Below are 21,148 nucleotides of genomic sequence, written 5' to 3' on the forward strand. Positions count from 1 at the left end.
ACAACCTCTCTACTTCTCTTAAGGTAGTGGTATGGTCTGTGTACACTCTACCCTCCCCAGACCCCACGAGGTGAGAATACACTGGGTATGTTGTTGTTGTTGTTTTTGAAAAAAATTATCAAGAAATAACTAACAAAATGTGAATTTTTACCTTAAATCCGTAATAAAATCAATAAATATATGTTAATCTAGCATCCCAAGCTCCCACAAGCTTCACTTTTAAGCTCCCACACTATTTCAGGGCTTAACTCTCAAGATACAAGATGAAAAATGAGCAAAATAGGCTCAAAAACTGGTATAAATAGTGTAGATTTTTCTGCACAGCTTTTGCAAAAAAAAGCTATTTTTTTTGTCTAATCCGGACTTTGATGGGGTGTTCAAAATTCGTTTAGAGTTCGATACATGCAAACGAACTATGAAACCATACTAAATTCGACGTTTCGAACGTGATGACGATATCAGATTTTCAAAAAAAATATCATTTTCACAAAGTTGACCCACGAAACTCGAATCACAGTTTTCCAAATCGATGTCGAAATGAGATTTAAAAGCCGTAAAATCACACCAAACAAGCTAACACCCTAAAATTGACATTTCAGATCTGTTGGCGAAGTCGAATTTTTCATCCGAGGTTGTTTCGATCAAATGTGGGTCCCACACCCATATTTTTTATTTTTCAACTTTCTGACCAATAGGTCGAAATGAGCCCCGGTGCACCGGGACCTGAATCCAAGGTATACCTAACCTAAAATCGATATTCCAAAGTTGTTAGCACAGTTTGTTCGATAATACGTCGCACGGATCAAAAGATATCTACATAAGTCCAAAATAAGACTTTCGAAATCATAAAAAACCACAATATCGCATAAATGATACCAAAATGCATCAAAAATCATGTCAATCACTCCCACACCCCAGAAATACCATAATGCAACTATGGAAGGGGTAAAACAGTCAAATCACACAAAATCACAAATTTCATCAAATTTTTAGATCGTTACAATATTGTTCCACATAATATGCATCATAACTTATAACAGTGTATGACGTTACTATTTTACTTAACGATATTACTTTTTTTAACATTACAAAATTGCTTGTTCAGTGCACGGGCACGGGTCATGTACTTTCATGGATAATTAGTAGTTGGACTTCTTGTTGTCCCTGATATGTGATGAAAAAGATTAATTGGTTGGTTTTAACTTGCACATGCAATAATATTTTTTTAATGACTATAAAAGTACGTAATTAAGAGTAAATGAAAAAAATAAAAAATATACCATTGTTTACATAACATATAAATAAAAAATAAATAAGACTCCTGTAAGAATATATTTTCTGAAAATTAAGTTTCTTAAAAATGAAAAAAATGCCTTCCTTGCTGATAGTAGAAAAAATAAGCTCTGTAAGTGATATTTCATATTGATTATGTCCTTCTCACCCTCCAATACACCTCATCTTCACCCACAGCCCTATACAACCATCCCCACCACCACCCCACTCAACCACCCAGTATCCGCGGAGAAAGGGGAAGATAGATTTAGGAAACCCTTACATTGGTTTATATGTAAGAATAGATGGGAATGGGCCGGGTTTTTTCAGAATGGGTTGGCCTATGTTTTTTTTTTTAAATTACACAAATACACAACTTATGTTTTCAATATTATAAAAAATCTCAACTCCCTAAACATATTACAAAAATCTCACATATACACAGAGTGCTATGTATATGTCGGTTATATTATGTATATTAATAGGAAGATAGAGTAAAGTAATTAAAAAAGTGGAAAAGAATGTAATTACTTTTAAATGGTTGGTATTTATGTTATTTATACTTTTTTCTATTTGTAATAAAAGTGGGTTGGGCCACTTGATGTAAATATTTCTGTGGTTATTAATAAAAACATATTAAACCAAAAAAACAAAAAAAAAAAAACACCCCACTCATCCGCCCTTATCGATTATATACAATATTTTTTGCTTAGTCTCTAAATACAAAAAAGAACAAATTAAATAAAAAATTCATTTATTTTCATAGAATTGAAAAATATTTTCATACGTATGATCACATTCCTTATTGATTTCATTTCTTTTTAACTAATATATGTCTTTCGTGTGTCGGCATGAAAAGGAAACTTTTTAATATGTAGGAGATACGTCATGTCATACTTGTATGATGGTCTCATTAATTGACAAATATTCTTGTGGGTCCCATGCCATTTAACTTCTCCTTTCTCCCTCCACCCCTCCTACCATAACCTCCTACTCTCACCACAAATATAATTACACCAAAAACCCTTACTACCTTCATTTGTTTCTTTAACATTAACATACTTTTTACTTTGTTAAAGTTTAAATGACACGGTAAGAAAAAAAGTAAAAAAAATTGATCAATTAAAGTCATTTACGATAGAGAAGGATAATGATGAAAATAGTGCGTTGAATTTTTTAACTTTAAAATAAAGCCGAATCATTGGATAAATTTTTAAATGGATAAAATAATCATATAATTATTAAAAAAAATTCACCTAAGTCACATAATTATTCTTTATAATGAAAAATCATAAAATTTTCACTTTATTTATAAAATCTTGAAATAATTTAACCATTTCGTGACTGATAATTTTTAAGAATATTTTGTTTGCACGAATAACTTTTGCACTAATATTGTATTTGTATTAAGAAATATAGTAAATATATAAAAATTATGAGTTGAAAAATCATAAAGAAAATTGTGTTGATCTAGTGCAACAACAACAACAATATACTCAGTATATTCCCATCAAGTAGGGTCTGGGGAGGGCAAGTGTACGCAATTCATACCACTACCTCAAAGGTGAGATAGAGAGGTTGTTTCCGATAAACTCCCGGCTCAAAGTAAAACAATCTAACACAAGAAAAATCTTTTATTTTTAACGATAGTGGATGAAAATCCACAAAAGTTTTAAATTTTGAAAGCAAAATAAGGAAAGAAAATATAAATTGTACCTCACGAGTTTAAATTTATGAAGTGAATACTGGGAGAGATTTCTAAAATCATCTCAAATGTAATTAATTTATTTTGATGCGTCATATACTTTTTATGCATAATTTATGTAAAATTTACTTTTAATTAATTTGTTACTGTTAAATGCCTATTATGTGACAATTATTTTGAAAAAAATGAGTTTTGTATTATAATTTTAGAGTTGAGCTGAATGATTGAAAATATTAAGATAAGAAAGAATCAAATTTATTTGAGATTTTGAGTAAATAAACTCAAATAAATAGGTCTATTTAAATCAAAAAGTAGCTAGACTAAAAAAATAATGTAAGAAGGGAAAGAAATAAGGAGAGAGAATAGTAGGGATAATAGGGACTTTGACCCACTTATACGAAAGTGGGACTCGGATTTTACTTGACAAAATGTGAGAGGCATCTCAGACAAGTTTTGTCTGCCAACTAATAATTGAGTCTCGCACAAAATAAAATTTTTCGTATGACAAGTACATACTAATTAAAGTTCTCCAAAAAAATAAATGGGTCAAGGTGTTTGAAAAAAGGTGCGAGCAAGGGCGGGTCAAGTATGTTAGTGGTCTAAGCCTTAAGGTCAAATTAAATGGAGGTCTTAAATTTTAAAAAAATATATATATATTTTTTTGCTAAAGTCTATTTTAAAAATTATATACTCATTTTTTTTCTAATAATTCTCTTTTAATTAGTAATATAATCAATGTATTTAATTTTTATTGAGATATAATACTTCAAATATATCAAACTTCTTCTAATAATACTTTTATTATATATAAAAAAATCTTTTTTACACATAATAAATATATTAGTACTTGAAAAAATGAAATCCTTAAATTTGAAGGCCCAAGGTCTTTGCCTTTGTTCCAAAATTGCAGGTTCGGCTGTCAATTAACTAACAAATTCATTATTTTGATGTAATGTTTATTTATTGTTTTCCTCTTGCTTAGCGAATTATGAAATGCATTTATTATTTCGTTGGTTTGGCCAATCAGCTTGTACTACTGTTGTTTCAGGCTTGACACGTTCCCAGCTGCTTCTTGTTGGTATTATTAACCTTTTATGGGTAATTAAGATAAAATGGTTTTAAAATCACCATACAAGTTGTGTATAGGGGTTTGATATGTTAAGAAAATGTGGGTTGAAATTCATATTATGGCTTCTATCTTTATCGAGTTAGATAAAAGAGGATCAAATTCATCATTTTTCAAGACTTTGTACTTTTTAATCTATATTTATATCTATATGTATAATTTATAATTTATATTTATATCTATATCTATAATAATAATATTATAATAAGAATAATATCTATTAAAAGTGTGAGCGGTTTTAGAAATGTTGTTTGAACTTTTTGCCCTTTATTAAAAGTCTTTGCTTTAGACAATATCGTCTTTTCACTATTTTTTTCTAATATTTAAGAGTGAAAAATTAGTTAAATATATTTATAATAAAACCTTTCTTTATTAGAAGTCATCAAAATTAATGACAACTATGTTTTTTCCTATTAGTTTAAGAATTTTAAATCAACTAAATTTGATTTTAAGAAGATTTGAAAAATCTAAAAATAAATATAAAAATGTTAGAATAAAAAAGATTTAGAAAGGTATCAGATTTACATTATTATACTTGTGTTAAAAATCTTTGAAAAGTGATTTTGAACTTTTTACACTTCATAAAATCTCCACAATAGACAAAATTATTTAATTTTAAATAATCAAACGTTATACGTGCGGTTAAACTAGTACATACTTAAATAATCTAGTGCATTAAATCTCCTATTATGCGTGAGAGTTGAGGAGTGACTGAATTACAAAGATTTATTTTATGCAATTTTACCTTGCATTTTTGCAAATGACATTCCACGTATATAAAAAAAGATATAAGAAATAAGTTAAGCAATGTTATTACTTAACTTTGTTGATAAGAAAACAAAGTTAACAAGTTAAGAAGTTAAGCAAGTAATTTAAGATATTTTATATGATGCAATTAAAATTGAATAACATGTGTAATGCACTTGTTCTAAAATTAGTATCTTAAAATTTGTGCACTATTGGCACTAAAGTTAAACTATTTATAAAATTACTTGATTTTTATCTCTAAACATCACCCAAACTATACTTTTCAGTAGCTATTTCTACTATTAATATATAAGCGGTGATAACAACACAGGTGATGGACGACATGGCAGGTTCACCACCTAGGGGCATTTTTATCTTTTCAATTGATTATACTTTGTGGCATCCCTTTAGCCGTACACGTGCACTACATTTTCGGATTTCTTAGATGTTCTTGTTTTCAGATCAAAACTCCAGGAAGAAAAATATTTCATGTTATTTCCTCCGATGAATCTACTCAACTTTCTTTTCATGTACGTATGTCCTTCATTTTTTGGATTTTCTATTTGAGTTCTACTCAATTTTTGTTTTGCTTTGGTCTAATGGTTTTATTTGGAGTTTCCTTTATGTATTTTTTTTGTTATGATGTATTTGTTCTGTGTAATCTGGTCTTGAGAGGTGTTAGAGTTGAATTCAAGTAATGTAGTCTCAAGTTTGTTGCTTTGTGAGGGTCTTTTTCATTTTTGTTTTTTTTTTTTACTGAAAATCTCCATCCTTTCTTCTCTCTGCATGATCTCTCAATTTTGTTGATTTTTTATGTGCAATTCAAGAAAAACTAAATTCAGAAGTTTTTTTGAGTCATATTGGGAAATTGATGTTGCATCTCTCTGTGTGATTTTAAAATTCATTATTTGGGTCAACTTTTACTTGCTAGCTGTAATTCTCCAGCGAGGCAGCCTCTTTCAACTACAATTTATTGTGTAGCGACTTTTTAACTATAACATTGATAAAAATGGCTTCTTTTACAACCTTCTTATCATTAAACTAGTGAATCCACCCGCGCTTTGCGCAGTTGTAAAATAAATTTTATTAAATTCTTTTAAAAAATCTTTTGTGATTTAAGTCAGTAAAAGATACAATTTTCACATGTAAGCATACGAAATTCATGTTTGTGTAGTTTATGTATAAGTCAACCAATATTTTTATTTTTCTTAAAAGAAAGAAAGAAAATATATATGACAAACTAAAATGCAATTATTTCTTCGTACATTTATGTATGTATATATGTGTCTAATTTTATGATTTTTAAATAATTTTTTATATTTGCAATTCCGCCTTTTAAACCTTTCTATCTTTTAATTTTATTCCTTAGCTTTAGTATCTACACAATCGCTCGTTTTCTTTAAAGAAATGTTTTAAAAAATTCTTGCTTCTTTAACTTTCTGATAATATAAAGGGATAATAAGTACGCAAATACCTGAAGTTTGACCGGATTATCAGTTGAGCATACTGAACTTTGCAGGGGTTCTATTACCCCCAGACTTTTTTCTTCTTATTTTAATGGTATATATCTGTCACTTGGCACACTGCGTATAATTCACGCGCACTGAGCGCGTGAGCAGTATTAAAAAAGTTTTAAACTCTTTTTTTTTTGCCAAACAGCCCCTTAATTTTATAATTATTTAAAGTTTTATATTTTTATTTATTTTTTCATTTTTCTTTCTTCTTTCTTCTTTCTTTCTTTTCTTCAACAATGGTTGCTCCATTGTTGAATTGAAATTTAATGGAACTCAATGGTTATAATTTAATGGAACCCGCTAATTAAAACTCAATGGATGATTCGAAAGATTCAAACTCGAAAACTCGCTAATTTAATTCCGAGTTCCATTAATGGAAATTGAATCTTCCTAGTTTCATTAACGGAAGATTGAATAACTTCATACATGAAATTAAATTTTCTGAATCTTCCGAGTTCCATTAATGAATTTTTTGAATCTTTCGAGTTCAATATGCGGAAGATTGAATAGCTTCATACATGAAATTAAATTTTTTGAATCTTCCGAGTTCCATTAATGAATTTTTCAAATCTTTCGAGTTTCATTAATGGAAATTAAATCATGAAGTTAAATTTTTCAAATCTTTTGAGTTCCATTAATTAGCGAGTTCCATTCAATTAGTGAGTGTCATTGAATCTTCCATTAATGGAACTCGCTAATTGAATCTTTCGAGTTTCAATGGAAAATTAATGGAAGATTCCATTTAATTATTTGAAAAAACTTTCTTCATAAACTCAATGGAATCATTTGAAATATTTAATATGGTTGTAATTGTGAAAAAATGTTGAAAAGTGATAAAATAGAGAAGAAACGGCTCATACACCGCACTTTTCACCGAAAAAATTGGGTATACGTTTTGATGGGGGGTTGATTCCACTTTAAAAAGGTTCGGGGAGGGGGAATTAATTTCAATTTAAAAAGAGTATAGGGGGTAATAGGACCCCCGTAAAGTTCAATATGCTCCACTGAAAATTTGATTAAACTTCAGGTATTTTCGTGGGTATTATCCCTAATATAAAAGATAAGTAACCAAAGATAATATTTTCAAAGCTCAACATAAATTATAAAAGAAGAATTTTGAGAATTAGAGCATAAAAACACACTATATAATATGAAGAATCATAAAGATAGTATTCCACAATATTTATTCAATTTAATATGAAAATAACTCATCAGTTAGGAACAATAACAAATAATTAGGAATAATGAGGAAAGAACCAACAAAATACTATAAATTATTTTAATAATTTTTATTTTTTGACCATTAAAAATGTAATTTAATAAATTCTTCTTCGTGTTGGCAATAAGTGCTTTCGCAGTCTATTTCAATTTTTATTTTATCACTTTTTATTATTTTAATTGCTCTATATATTGTGAGTTATATTTAGCTGAAAATTGTTAAGTGCAAAAATGAATACAAATTATTTAACAACTTTAATTTTACATTAAATGTTAAGAAAATGATCATATCTCATAAAGAAGTTAGATTTTGCTTCTATTTCAACATACTAAGTATCAAAAGATCTTCTAAAATTACATTGTGATAATTTCACAACAAATCTAATTGGAAAAAATTATACTTGATAAAAAAAAGCCTAAACAAATTAAGAATTAAGGAAAAAGCTTATATGAATTTGGAGAGGGTATAAATATTTTAGGAGCAATGTATCTAACATTGAGGTATATATTACATGCATACCATACTCCTCGATGTAGCCACAAAATATCAAAATTTAATACTTATAATAAAATTAATTATGAAATTCAAAATTAATTATGAAATTCAAAAGTGTAAAGTTTTTAACCAAAATGTTTGTTAATAACGTTATGTAAAAAAAAGATCCATTTGCAAAGTGAAGCTCAACATACTTTCCTTTGATTTCACTGTCTTCCTACACATAATACGTAATCCTATTTCTGTCTAATATAAAATAATTGAAAATAAATCAAATTGCGTATACCTTAATTGATTTCACGGGATATTTGCCACCTTAACATCAGGTCATGTTTTATTTGCAAAGTGAAGCTCAACATTCTTTACTTTGACTTCACTGTCTTTCTACACATAATACATAATCCTATTTTTGTTTAATATAAAATAGTTAAAAATAATTAAAACATGACCTGATTTTAAGGCGGCAAATATCCTGTGAAATTAATCAAGGTGTACGCAAGTTGATTCGAATAGATAATAAAAAATAAATCTACACATAATTCTCACACAAATTCTTTCATTAACTGCTTCTCTCCTTTCCACATATAACACATAATACTACTCCCTATTAAACCTACAACTACGAAAAATAAATTAAGCAACTTATAAACAATTAACATATGCTTTGCAGTTTACATACATAATAAACAAAAGCTTGCAATATGAACTTACAACTACATAGGTAGAAATTAGGCTTTTAAATAAGCTTACAACTACAAAACTGAATTTCAATATGATATATATGGGAAAATATTTAAGCAAAACCAACGAATGTGGAAGGAAATTATAAGGCATTATTATTAATGTTTATTAATTGCTAGTCTTAATTAGAGAGTTGTTACGGATGAAGAAGATGAAAAATCATAACTATTTTATGTCAATAAATTAGTTCATGAATAAGAAGAGAGTATTAATAATAGTCATTTATTATTATAATAACAAAAGACATTAAATAAAAATAAGATATAAAATTCAAAAAGGTAGGAAAAAACTCAAAAAAATGAGAAAAAAAATAAATATAAACGGAGGGCATAGAGAGGTACCACATCACCTTATCTATGGCCTTCATTTATATTATATATAGATTGCAGTGTATTTGAGCAAAGAGAGTTGATCCTCATTCACCAATATTAGATGTACATAAAATCATTCTTTATGAGATTAACATTATTATAACTATTAATTTCGTGCACCTATGTAATTTTAATGTATCATAATTTGCGCTATCGTAAAACATATCTACATATTTTATATTACATGTATAAAAATAAAAAAATAGATACTACACGTGCAAAAGAGAAACTTGTTATTGTGATTAAGTGAAATAGCTTAAAATTTTGTAGAACAAAAAATTGACAAATTATATGTGTAAAAAGTAGAAGATGCGTGACTACAGATTAACTGAAAAAAAAAAAGTATCGAGAAAAAAATTATAAAGAAATAAAAGCATGTCACTGATTTTTCGATTTTGAGACTCTCTTTGTGTAAATCGACTTCATGGCTAGGAATTTGACCTTGCTCTTGCAAGTTAAAAAAATAAAATTCAAAACGTTATTTCAATAATAAGCAAAATGTAAAAGAAAATTGGGAAGATAAAATGTGATATAACTCATATGAACAATTACATACATGTAGAAGTATATGGTGAATAGAAGCATAAATCTCAAGCTTATGGATTCTATTAAAATTCATAACATAAAATCTTCTTAAAGAATAGGTCCACCTTCTTTTTCTTCTTCTCTATGTTTCCTCATCCTGTTTCTTTCTTCTTGTGCCCCTTTCGCTTCTACTTTTCCTCCGCCTCTGCCTCCGCCGCTTCTCCTTGAAATGCTTAGTAAACGTCTCATACTATTCTACTTTTGTAAATTCATAGTGTATAGCCTAAAAATCATCAAACTGGTTATTTACAATATGAAATTATAAACAAAATATTGAATGAGAAGTAGGGAAAAAGAGACGTTTGGTAAATACTATCCATTTCTCTATTGTTTGCTATCCATATACTATCAGAAAATCTATACTTTCACATTAAATCAATAAATCTTAGAGAAATAGATTGCGAAACAATTGTTTCTTATCATATACTATTTGTAAGTTAATCAAACAACACATAAATAAAAGAAAAAAAAAGGAAAAGAAGATTACAGACTATAGTTTTATTCGTCGGAATACTTAAGCCATATATAAGAGATTACAATTTACAACGAGTTAAATAGAGTTTTTAATAATTATGAGGTTTAATGAGTTTAAATTTAAATGAAATGTAAGTTACTACATTTGAAAGAATATGTAATGGATTATTATCATGCCGTAAATGTTGAGCCATAAACATTGAACTTTAATATCAATAATAGCCATTATTGGCAATGTTTTTTTATTAATTATGAAATTTATGTTTAATTATAGCTCACTAAAATAATTAAAATAAAAGAAAAATCTCTAAAATGGAAGAAAAGGCTCAAAAAATCAACAAAAAGGATAAATGAGAATAGCTTTAGAAGCATGCCACATAAGCAATCTCATATTCTTCCTTTATATATATATATATAGATAGATAGTGTACACACCCAATAATTTATTTTTGGACTGAATGAAGCATATTATGTCTTACTTATAACTTGAACAAGTAAAAGTATACATCTATTTTAATATAGATATAGTATAAAAGTAAAAGCATTCATATTGATTTAATTATCACTTGGAGATGCTCGAAATCATTGATTCCAAAATAATTTTTAACCTCAACCAATATAATCTTTTTCAAACAACCAGTAGCATAAATCTACGGTAGAAAGGCACTAATGAAGGAGCACATGTTGGAAATCTACTCTGTTGATCTAGAAGAAAATGTAAAAGTTCTGTTTCTCCGTGTATATCTCTCAATTTTGCTTGATTGTTTTCGATCATTGTTACCGCTTATTAGTTTGGGATTATAGCATCCACTTTTGATTACACTTTTTGCTGCAATTTTTCTTTCATTTCAGTGATTTACATATTTTTGGTTGCCTTCAGTTTTCTCGGCCAGCTTTATGCTATTGTCGTTGTGTTGTTAGACTTTGATTTTTAATTTTTTGCTTCTACTTTGTCGAGTCCTTGTGAAAATTATTTCCCCCCGCATAGAAATAGTATTTTACATATCGACCCTTTCTTTACTCAACTGAGGCCAAACTAGATAAACGTCATCGAAAAATAGCAAACTAGATACTTTATCAGGATATGACTATTGCGCAATTTCTTGTCGCAGATATCAATAATAATGGGCTCATAAGGTAAAGTTTTTCTAAATTCTTTTGCAATTATTCTATTTATCTTAAATACTTCCATTAACTTTTACTCTATTCGCTGACACTTGTCATAGTTAAACTCAAGAAATCTATCGATGACACCTATGCTTGCGCTTCACATTTAAATTTCTATTAAAATGGTCATGAAAAGATATAGGATGGAGGAGACGAGACTTCTTGTTAATATCATCCACTCGAAATGTGACTCTCTTACTAAAAAAATGATTATACATTTATTTTTAGTATAGTATACAAGTAAGTTTTCGTATTGATTTAATTATCATTTGGAGATTACTTGATATTACATGCTCTTAACTTGAGTTACATTGACTATTTATGTGCAGAAAATCTGATGAACTTTGATGATTCAACCAGAGCGGATAGTGACTAAACACATGGATCGCTTTGTCTCCTACTCCTCTATTAAAGGTTCTAATACAAATTTTTACCAGTTGTGCAATCAAGTTGTTGCTTGTCAGATTTGGTTATAACAAACCTAAAGCTGGCTATGATAAGCACCATCTGTATTCTAAATCAATTTCTGCTTCTAATAAAGTAAATCTTAATCATGCTTTTGTACTTGATTTGAAACTTTTGTACATTTTTGTGCGTTTAATGTAGCTTCTGATCTATCCTGTTTGCAGCAAATAGCTATTTACAAAGTTGTCGAGGTGTTCCTTAACAAGATTTTGTATTAATAAAGTCTTGTAGATTCAGTAGAATCTTAAATAACTAAATATAAAATCTTGTTTGAAATTTATATGGTCATGTTATCTGAATATATATAGAGAGCTCAGTGGGTGCTGCCTGAAAATCTGCAGCTAGCCGCGACAGGGACCAAAGAAAATTTAGACACGAGATTAGAGAAAATGCACTTATGTATATTTTGGGCAGTTCGAATAGGAAAAAGATAACAGATATTTCAAGGGAAAAAAGTGAACCCATATTATATGTAAAGCTTAGGTATTATTAAAAATTATTCTTCTGGACTAAAGAATGGGTGATAGTTGCCATAGATTGACATCTGTGTAAACATAGTGATATTTTAAGAAATACTCATAATAATGATGTGTCGGGCCATGTTCGTTTGGTCACACACCCTAATTCCTTTAAAAAAAAAAAAATTATTGAGTATGACATGATATGGCCCTAAATAGAGCTCAATGAATAAATCTCATATAGCGTGAGAATGGGGCGTAATTATTATTGTTGTTATTGTTGTTGTGTAGGATGCTAGGATGAATATTATTGTTGTTGTTATGTAGGATGCTAGGATGAATATTATAAATGATATAAGATTGCATTCTGAAAACAGACTTATGTGCATTTTTAGTGCCTCCTTGGTGTTGCTTTGTGTATTGTAAGATTATCTAATTGTCTTGTAAAATTTAATATATGAAGAATGTGAATGATTAAAATAAAGCATCTACCACGATTAAAGTAAAGCATCTACCAAATGAGCATCCACATTCAACATATGCACTGAATAGCTTATTGAATGGAGGATTCACCTACTGAATATGTGAGCATATCCATATACCTGGTAACTATGCTTACGCGTGATAGTTTCAGGTTGTGAAATGTGCAGAGTAATTTTTTAAAAATTGTTGATTTGGTCAGCAAATCTAAGAGCTGAAAGTGTTGTGCCACTGATATCATTCTTCCTGATGAAATTAAATGTTCATTCTTTTGTCAAATTTCTAGCTCACATATATTCTAAACATTCAGCTTGCTGCTCTGTCTGAAACTGATTTCCATTATCAAGACAAGGGTTCTCCCATTGGCTATGTGGTATATGTTTCATCGAACATGCAGGTACATTCACAATCATATTTTTTAATTTAATGTTGATTCTTTGAATAGATATGAAATTTCAAAATGCAACTAATTCAATATCCTCAATTAACATGTGCTCTATCTTGGCCATTGTTTGTTGGAAATTACTTAATTATATTTGTACCTATAAAAATAGCATTTATTTTGAAGTAGCAACCACAGAGGAAAGTGATTGTTGTGTATAAATTTTACGTGCAAAATTCAGGTGGCGCATAAATTCCACCCGCGAGAGAGCAGAGACCAAGCTATGCACTTTTAAATTGTAATTTCGCAAGATGAAAATCAATTCTTGATCTCAACGATACTTTGAGTTTGATGATGTAGCGGCATTTCATGCTTTACTCTATTAGCATTTCATGCTTAACTCAACAAGATATTTCAGTTATTTTTATGTAGCTACTATCAGCAAAATGTTTCATTGAATAAATGTTTCACATTTCACTTGTGAAGGGGCGCACACACACTCTAGTCTATTACTTATATATAAGTGTGATAAGTATGAAAGAAGTAGCTGAAGCAGGCAGCTTGTGGACGACATGTCTGTTTCCGTCGTGATTTTGCTATATTATTTTTAACTAATTATTATAAGTTATTTATGTCTTAGAAAATTAATATTATTTAATTAGAAAAGTAAAATAAAAATATATGACATGCCTGCTTCAGCTGCTTCAACCGTGATTTTACTATATCATCCCTAATTAATTATTATAAGTCATTTATGTATTAAAAAATTAATACTATTTAATTAAAAAATAAAAATAAAAATTTATTTAATTAAAAAATAAAAATAAAAATAGATATTTATGACATCTCTGCTTCAGCTGCTTCAACCGTGATTTTACTATATCATTCCTAATTAATTATTATAAGTCATTTACGTATTAAAAAACTAATAATATTTAATTGAAAAAAGGTACAATAGATATTTATGACGTGTCTATTTCAGCTACTTCAATCGTGATTTTATTATATCATCTTTAATTAATTATTACAGTCATTTAAGCATTAGAGAACTGATAATATTTCATAAAAAAAAATAGAAAAAAAATTATAAGTTAACTCTTAATATTTTAAATTAACTTGACGACTTATATGGAGTCCACTTAAATTTTTTTCCACAAGTACTTTTTATAATAATTTTATTACTTATATATAAGTGTGAAAGAAACCACTGAAGCAGGCAGCTTGTGGACGACATCCCTGCTTTAGCCGTGATTTTACTATATCATCCCTAATTAATTACTATAAGTTATTTATGTATTAGAAAATTAATATTATTTAATTAAAAAGAGTAAAATAAAAATTTATGACATGCCTATTTCAGCTGCTCCAACCATGATTTTACTATATCATCCCTAATTAATTACTATAAGTAATTTATATATTAGAAAATTAATGTTATTTAATTAAAAAAGTAAAAGAAAAATTTATGACATGTCTGCTTCAGCTGCTTCAATAGTGATTTTACGATATCATCCCTAATTAATTATATAAGTCATTTACGTATTAGAAAATTAATAATATATAATTAACATGTCTGTTTCATCTACTTCAACCGTAATTTTACTATATCATTCCTAATTAATTATTATAAGTCATTAACGTATTAGAAAATTAATAATATTTAATTAAAAAAAGTACAATAGATATTTATGGCGTGTCTATTTCAGCTACTTCAATCGTGATTTTATTATATCATCTTTAATTAATTATAATAGATCATTTAAGCATTAGAGAATTGATAATATTTCATAAAAAAAAAAAGATAAAATAGGTAAAAGATTATAAGTTAACTCTTGATATTTTAAATTAACTCGACGACTTATATAGAATCCACTTAAATTTTTTTCCACAAGTACTTCTTATAGTAATTTTATTATATCACTTCTAATTAGCTAACCATTCATGTTATAAAATAAGTTGTCGACTTATATGGGTTTCATTTAAAAAAATTTCACAAGTAACTTTTATAGTAATTTTATTATATCACTTCTAAATAGTTATTATAAGTCATTTAAGTATTAGATTATAAATAATATTTAATAACAAGGATAAAATTGAAAAAAAAATTATAAATAAAAAATGATCGAATGAAGTACTTTATAATAGTAATATTTGTGTCAAAAAAAGGTATGAAAGTAATACACCTATTGAGATCTAAATGATTAGATTTAAATTAAAAAAATTAAATACATAGTTACGATACTAGATCTGAGTGATCAAATATTAATTTTTATTAGGTACAACTAATGAAACATTAAATACGTAAATAAGAAAATTAAATTTCAATTTTTTAACAACTTTTCCATCTCGGTGATCGACATGCTTGCTGACCACTGTTTGCTCCATAATTTTACTATATCACCTCTAATTAATTATTATATGTCATTTACGTATTAAAAAATTAATAATAATTAATAAAAATAAATAAGTAAAATAGACATTTATGACATGTCTACTTCAGTTGCTTCAACTGTAATTTACTACATCGCCTCTAATTAATTATTATAAATTATTTAAGTATTAAAAAATTAATAAATTTGATAAAAAGGGCAAAATCGACTAAAATGATAAATTAACTCTTTATGTCTTAACGTAACTTGACATCTTATATGAGGCTCACCTAAATTATTTTCACAAGTATTTTTTATAGCAATTTTGTTATATCACTTCTGATTATTTATTATAAGTCATTTAGACATGTTTGCTTAGCTACTTCAAATATCATGATATTTGCTTAACTCTCAAAATTATACCGGTGTCACTTAAATTGAAATAGAAGAAAAAATATTATATATTAAAATAATTAAAAACTTAAATTATTTAAAACTATTTAATAACGATAATTTATTTCATTGCTTTCATAATAATTTTTAAAATTGAAGCTTAGCATGTTACGTACGGGCCTATCGCCACTAGTACTAGTATATAAGCCACAATCAAGCTGCTGAAGCAGGCAGTTTGTGGATGACATGCCTGCTTCAGCAGCTTCAATTGTGATTTTACCATATTATCCCTAATTAATTATTATAAGTCATTTACGTATTGAAAAATTTATAATATTTAATTTAAAAAATAAAATAGATATTTATGACATGTTTGTTTCAGCTGCTTCAATCGTTATTTTACAATATCATCCCTAATTAATTATTATAACAACTTGTAGACGACATGCTTGCTTCAACTGCTTCAATCGTGATTTTATCATATTATTCCTAATTAATTATTATAAGTCATTTACGTATTAATAATATTTAATTAAAAAATAAAATAGATATTTATGACATGTTTGCTTCAGCTGCTTCAATCGTTATTTTACTATATCATCCTAACTAATTATTATAAGTCATTTATGTATTAGAAAATTAATAATATTTAATTTAAAAATAAAATAGATATTTATGACATTACTGTTTCAGTTGCTTCAACCATGATTTTACTATAGCTACAATGAAGCTGCTGAAGCAGACAGCTTGTGGACGATATGTATACTTCATCTGCTTCAACCCTGATTTTACTATTTTGTCCTTAATTAATTATTATAAGTCATTTATGTAATAAAAAATTAATAATATTTAATTAAAAATAAAATAGATATTTATGACATGTTTCTTCAGTTGTTTTAACCGTGATTTTACTATATCATCTCTAATTAATTATTATAAGTCATTTATATATTAAAAAAATATATAATATTTAATTAAAAATAAAATAAATATTTATGTCATGTCTGCTTCAGCTGCTTCAACGGTGATTTTACTATATCATCTCTAATTAATTATTATAAGTCATTTACGTATTAAAAAATTAATAATATTTAATTAAAAAATACAATAGACATGATGCTTCAATCGTGATTTTACTATATCATCCCTGATTAATTATTATAAGCCCTTTATGTATTAAAAAATTAATAATATTTAATTAAAAAATAAAATAGATATCTATGACATATCTGCTTCAACTGCTTCAATCATGATTTTACTATATCATCCCTAATTAATTATTATAAGTCATTTATGTATTATAAAATTAATAATATTTAATTTAAAAAAGTATAATAGACATTTATGACATGTCCGCTTCAACTGCTTCGATTGTAATTTTATTATATCACCCCTAACTAATTATTATAGATCATCTATGCATTAAAAAATTGATAATTCATAAAAGGGGTAAAATAAACACAAAATTATATGTAAACTCTTGATGTTTAAAATTAACTTGACGACTTATATGGGGTCCACTTAAATTTTTCTCACAAGTATTTTTTATAGTAATTTTATTATGTCACTTCTAAACAGTTTTTATAAGTTATTTAAGTATTAGATTATAAATAATATTTAATAACAAGGCTAAAATAGATTAAAAAAATTATAAATTAAAAATGTTTGGATGAAGTACTTTACAATAGTAATATCTGTGTCAAAAAGAAAGTATGAAAATAGTGCACCTATTGAGATCTAAATGATTAGATTCAAACAAAAATTAAATATATAGTTACAAGATAAGATCTGAATGATAAAATATCAATTTTTATTATGTACAACTAAATGAAGCATAAAATATGTAAACAAGGAAATTAAATTTTAATTTTTTAAACTACTTTTTCGTTTTGGTGGTCAACATGCTTGCTGATCACTTCTTGCTTCATGATTTTACTATATCACTCCTGATTAATTATTATATGTCATTTACGTATTAGAAAATTAATAATATTTAATTTAAAAAATTAAATAGACATATTTGTTTTAGCTTCTTCAATCGTAATTTTACTATATCAGCTCTAATTATAAGTTATCTAAGTATTACAAAATTAATAATATTTAATAAAAACGGTAAAACATGCATAAAATGATAAATTAACTTGACATCTTATATGATGCCCCGCTTTGATTATTTTCACAAGTATTTTTTATAACAATTTTACTATATCACTTCTAATTAGTTATTATGAATTGTTCAAGACATGTACGTTTCGCTACTTCAATTATGACGTTTGTTTGACTCTCGAAATTATATCAACGTCACTTAAATTGAAATAGAAGAAAAAATATTATAAATTAGAATAATTAAAAACTTAAGTTATTCAAAAATATTTAATTTTTTAGGCCACTTTATACATAAATATATTTCCTTAACACTTAATGAAAGATCTAAACTTTAGGTAATAAAATTACCGTAAGAATATAAACTGCGGTTGAATTTCTAAATACACTCATATTACATATAAATATATCAATACTTAATTGTGACGATTTATTTCATTACTTTCATTACAATTTCAAAAATTTAATCTTAGCATGTTGAACCCGTGCTCGACACGGGCTTATTGCCACTAGTATATATAGAAGCCAACAACATTCAGTTTCACTACACTTCTCAGTAGGGGTGTACATAGGTCGGGTTGGTTCAGTTTTTATTAAAAAAAATTCAAACCAATCATGTCAGTTTATTAAAACTATAAACCAAATCAAACCAACATAAAATTGGTTTTTTCAATTTAGGTTTTAGTCGATTTTTTTGGGTTTTTTGTTTTTTTATAACCTTTAGTTTTTACAATTATATTGTGATTGAAGACTGGATCAAATATGATTTCACTCATGTGCTAATGAAAAATCATAATTATGAAAAATGAGGAGCGGAAAACTCTCTTGAAACTAAAAAGTGAGATGAAGAGTGAAAAGTTTAAGTTTTAAGTTTATATTGGGTTTTTGATCATTTAATTAGCGATTAATAGACAAATATTACAACTTAAAGACCCAAATCTAAAAATATATCTACATCTACTTTCAAATTATTGAAATTACTAAAACTAGTTGAAAAAATATTTAAAAAGTAGATTATAATTAATATTTTATGTATAAAAAAGTTTGAATATTATATATATATATATATATATTATGTCGGTTTGATTCGGGTTCGATTTGACTTTTTTTTTGTTAACACCAAACCAAACCAAGAATGGTCGGTTTTTTTTTCTAATGTCAAACCAATCAAACCAACAATAAGTCGAATTTTTTTCTCGGTTTGGTTTGATTTATCGGTTCGATTTGACTTGATGGTTTGGTCTGTACACCCTACTTCTCAGATATAGAAGCCAACAACATTCATTTTCAAAAAAAAAATTCACTCACTTACACTCCTCTTTTTTTTTTCATCTCCCTCCCCCCTCTGAAGTGAAAGTAACTTTATAGCAGGAGTAATTGAACTCTTTTTTTTTTTCATAGTATTTGCAAACAAAAAATAAGTGCTATTGCTTTCATCATCGTGTTGATAATCGAAGTTAAGGGGCTAAGCGAGTAATTTAAGATATTTTGCATGTTGTGATTAAAATTGGATAGTATATGTAAGGTATGTATCCCAAAATTAATATCTTAAAATCATGTAATATTAACATTAAAATTAAACAATTTATAAAATACTTCATTTTTATCTCTATTCACAGAAAACTCATTCACTTGCACTTTTTCTCTTTTTGCTTTTCATCTCTCTCACTCTTTCTCTCTAAAGATAAAGTAACTTAGGCGTAATTGAACTTTCCTTTCCTTTTTTTCTTCTTTATAGTGTTTATAAACAAAATTGATTATTGTTGCTTGCAATATCATCATGTAGATAAGAAAATAAAGTTAAGAAGTAAAGAAAGCTATTTAATATATTTGAAATGATGCAATTAAAATTGAATACCATGTTCAACACACGTGTTCCAAGACTAGTAGCTTAAAATCTGTGAATTATTAATGTTAATGTTAAACTAAGATATTTGTAAAATTATTCCATCTTCATCTCTAATCGTCACCCAAGCTCCATTTCTTAATACACTATAGAAGCTAATAACAAGTGGTTTCACAGAAAACTCATTCACTTGTACACACACTCCTTCTCTTGTTTGCTTTTCGTCTCTCACTCTCTTAAAAGAGAGAGTAACTTCATAGCAGAAGTAACTTTATTTTTTTATTTTTTTTATTCATCGTATTTATAAAAAAATAATATTTACTATTGATTTCACCATCATTTAATGACAAGAAAATGAATATAAGAAGCTAATCAGTAATTTAAGATATTTTGCACAATGCGGTTAAAATTGAATAACATGTGTAATTCACGTATTCCATAATTAGTATCTTAAAACCTATGCATTGTTAACATTAAAATTAAGTTATTTGTAAAATAATTTCATCTTTATCCCTATTCTCTTTTTTTAGTTTCTCATCCGATGATCGGTGCCCGCATTGGAGCTCCGATTAATCTGCATCGCGCGTTGCAGGGTCCATTAAGGTGGCGACGCTCCCAACAAAGTTTTTTCCATACCCAAGATCGAACCCTTGACCTCTAGTTAAAAGTGAAGCAGCTCCATCCATTACTGCACCACAACCCATCTTTATCTCTATTCTCACCCAAACTTCACTTCTCATTATATGTATAGAAACCAATAATAATCGATCATAGAAAACTTATTCACATGCATTTTTTCTCTTTTTATTTTTCATCTCTCACTCTCTCTCTCTAAAGAGAAAGTAACTTCATAATAGGAGTACCCAAACTTTTTTTTTAATTCTTTATAATGTTTATAAATAAAAAATAATTATTATTGCTTTCAATCATCACGTAAATAAAAAAACAAAGTTAAGAAGTTATAATATTGGATAACACGTGCAACGCATATTCCAAAACTAGTGTATCTTAAAATATGTGGAGCATTAACATTTAAGTTAAACTATCTAGAAAATTACTCTATCTTTATTTCTAATCATCAGCAAATTCCACTCCTCAGTTGATTTTAGAAGACAACAATAATCGATTTCACAAAAAATTCATTCACTTGCAGTCTTTCTCTTTTTGCTTTTCATCTCTAACTATCTCTCTTTCTACCTAAAGAGAAAGTAACTTCATAACATAAGTAACTGTATT

The 21,148-nt window shown here is 27.2% G+C and overlaps 1 long non-coding RNA gene across 3 annotated transcripts; it reads left to right on the top strand.

Annotated features, from left to right (window-relative positions):
• The first annotated feature begins 5,188 nt into the window (after positions 1-5,188).
• On the top strand, positions 5,189-13,682 carry LOC107866318. 3 transcript variants are annotated; one of them, XR_001672869.2, is made up of 4 exons: positions 5,189-5,380; positions 11,746-11,830; positions 13,130-13,216; positions 13,443-13,682. It is a non-coding gene; the product is annotated as an uncharacterized LOC107866318 (long non-coding RNA). The 3 variants fall into 3 exon arrangements; XR_001672870.2 differs by lacking the exon at positions 5,189-5,380 and adding an exon at positions 10,721-10,966; XR_001672871.2 differs by lacking the exon at positions 5,189-5,380 and adding an exon at positions 10,978-11,386.
• The last annotated feature ends 7,466 nt before the right edge of the window (positions 13,683-21,148 follow it).

This window comes from Capsicum annuum, chromosome 3, assembly GCF_002878395.1.
Source record: "Capsicum annuum cultivar UCD-10X-F1 chromosome 3, UCD10Xv1.1, whole genome shotgun sequence".
NCBI classification, from domain to species: domain Eukaryota; kingdom Viridiplantae; phylum Streptophyta; class Magnoliopsida; order Solanales; family Solanaceae; genus Capsicum; species Capsicum annuum.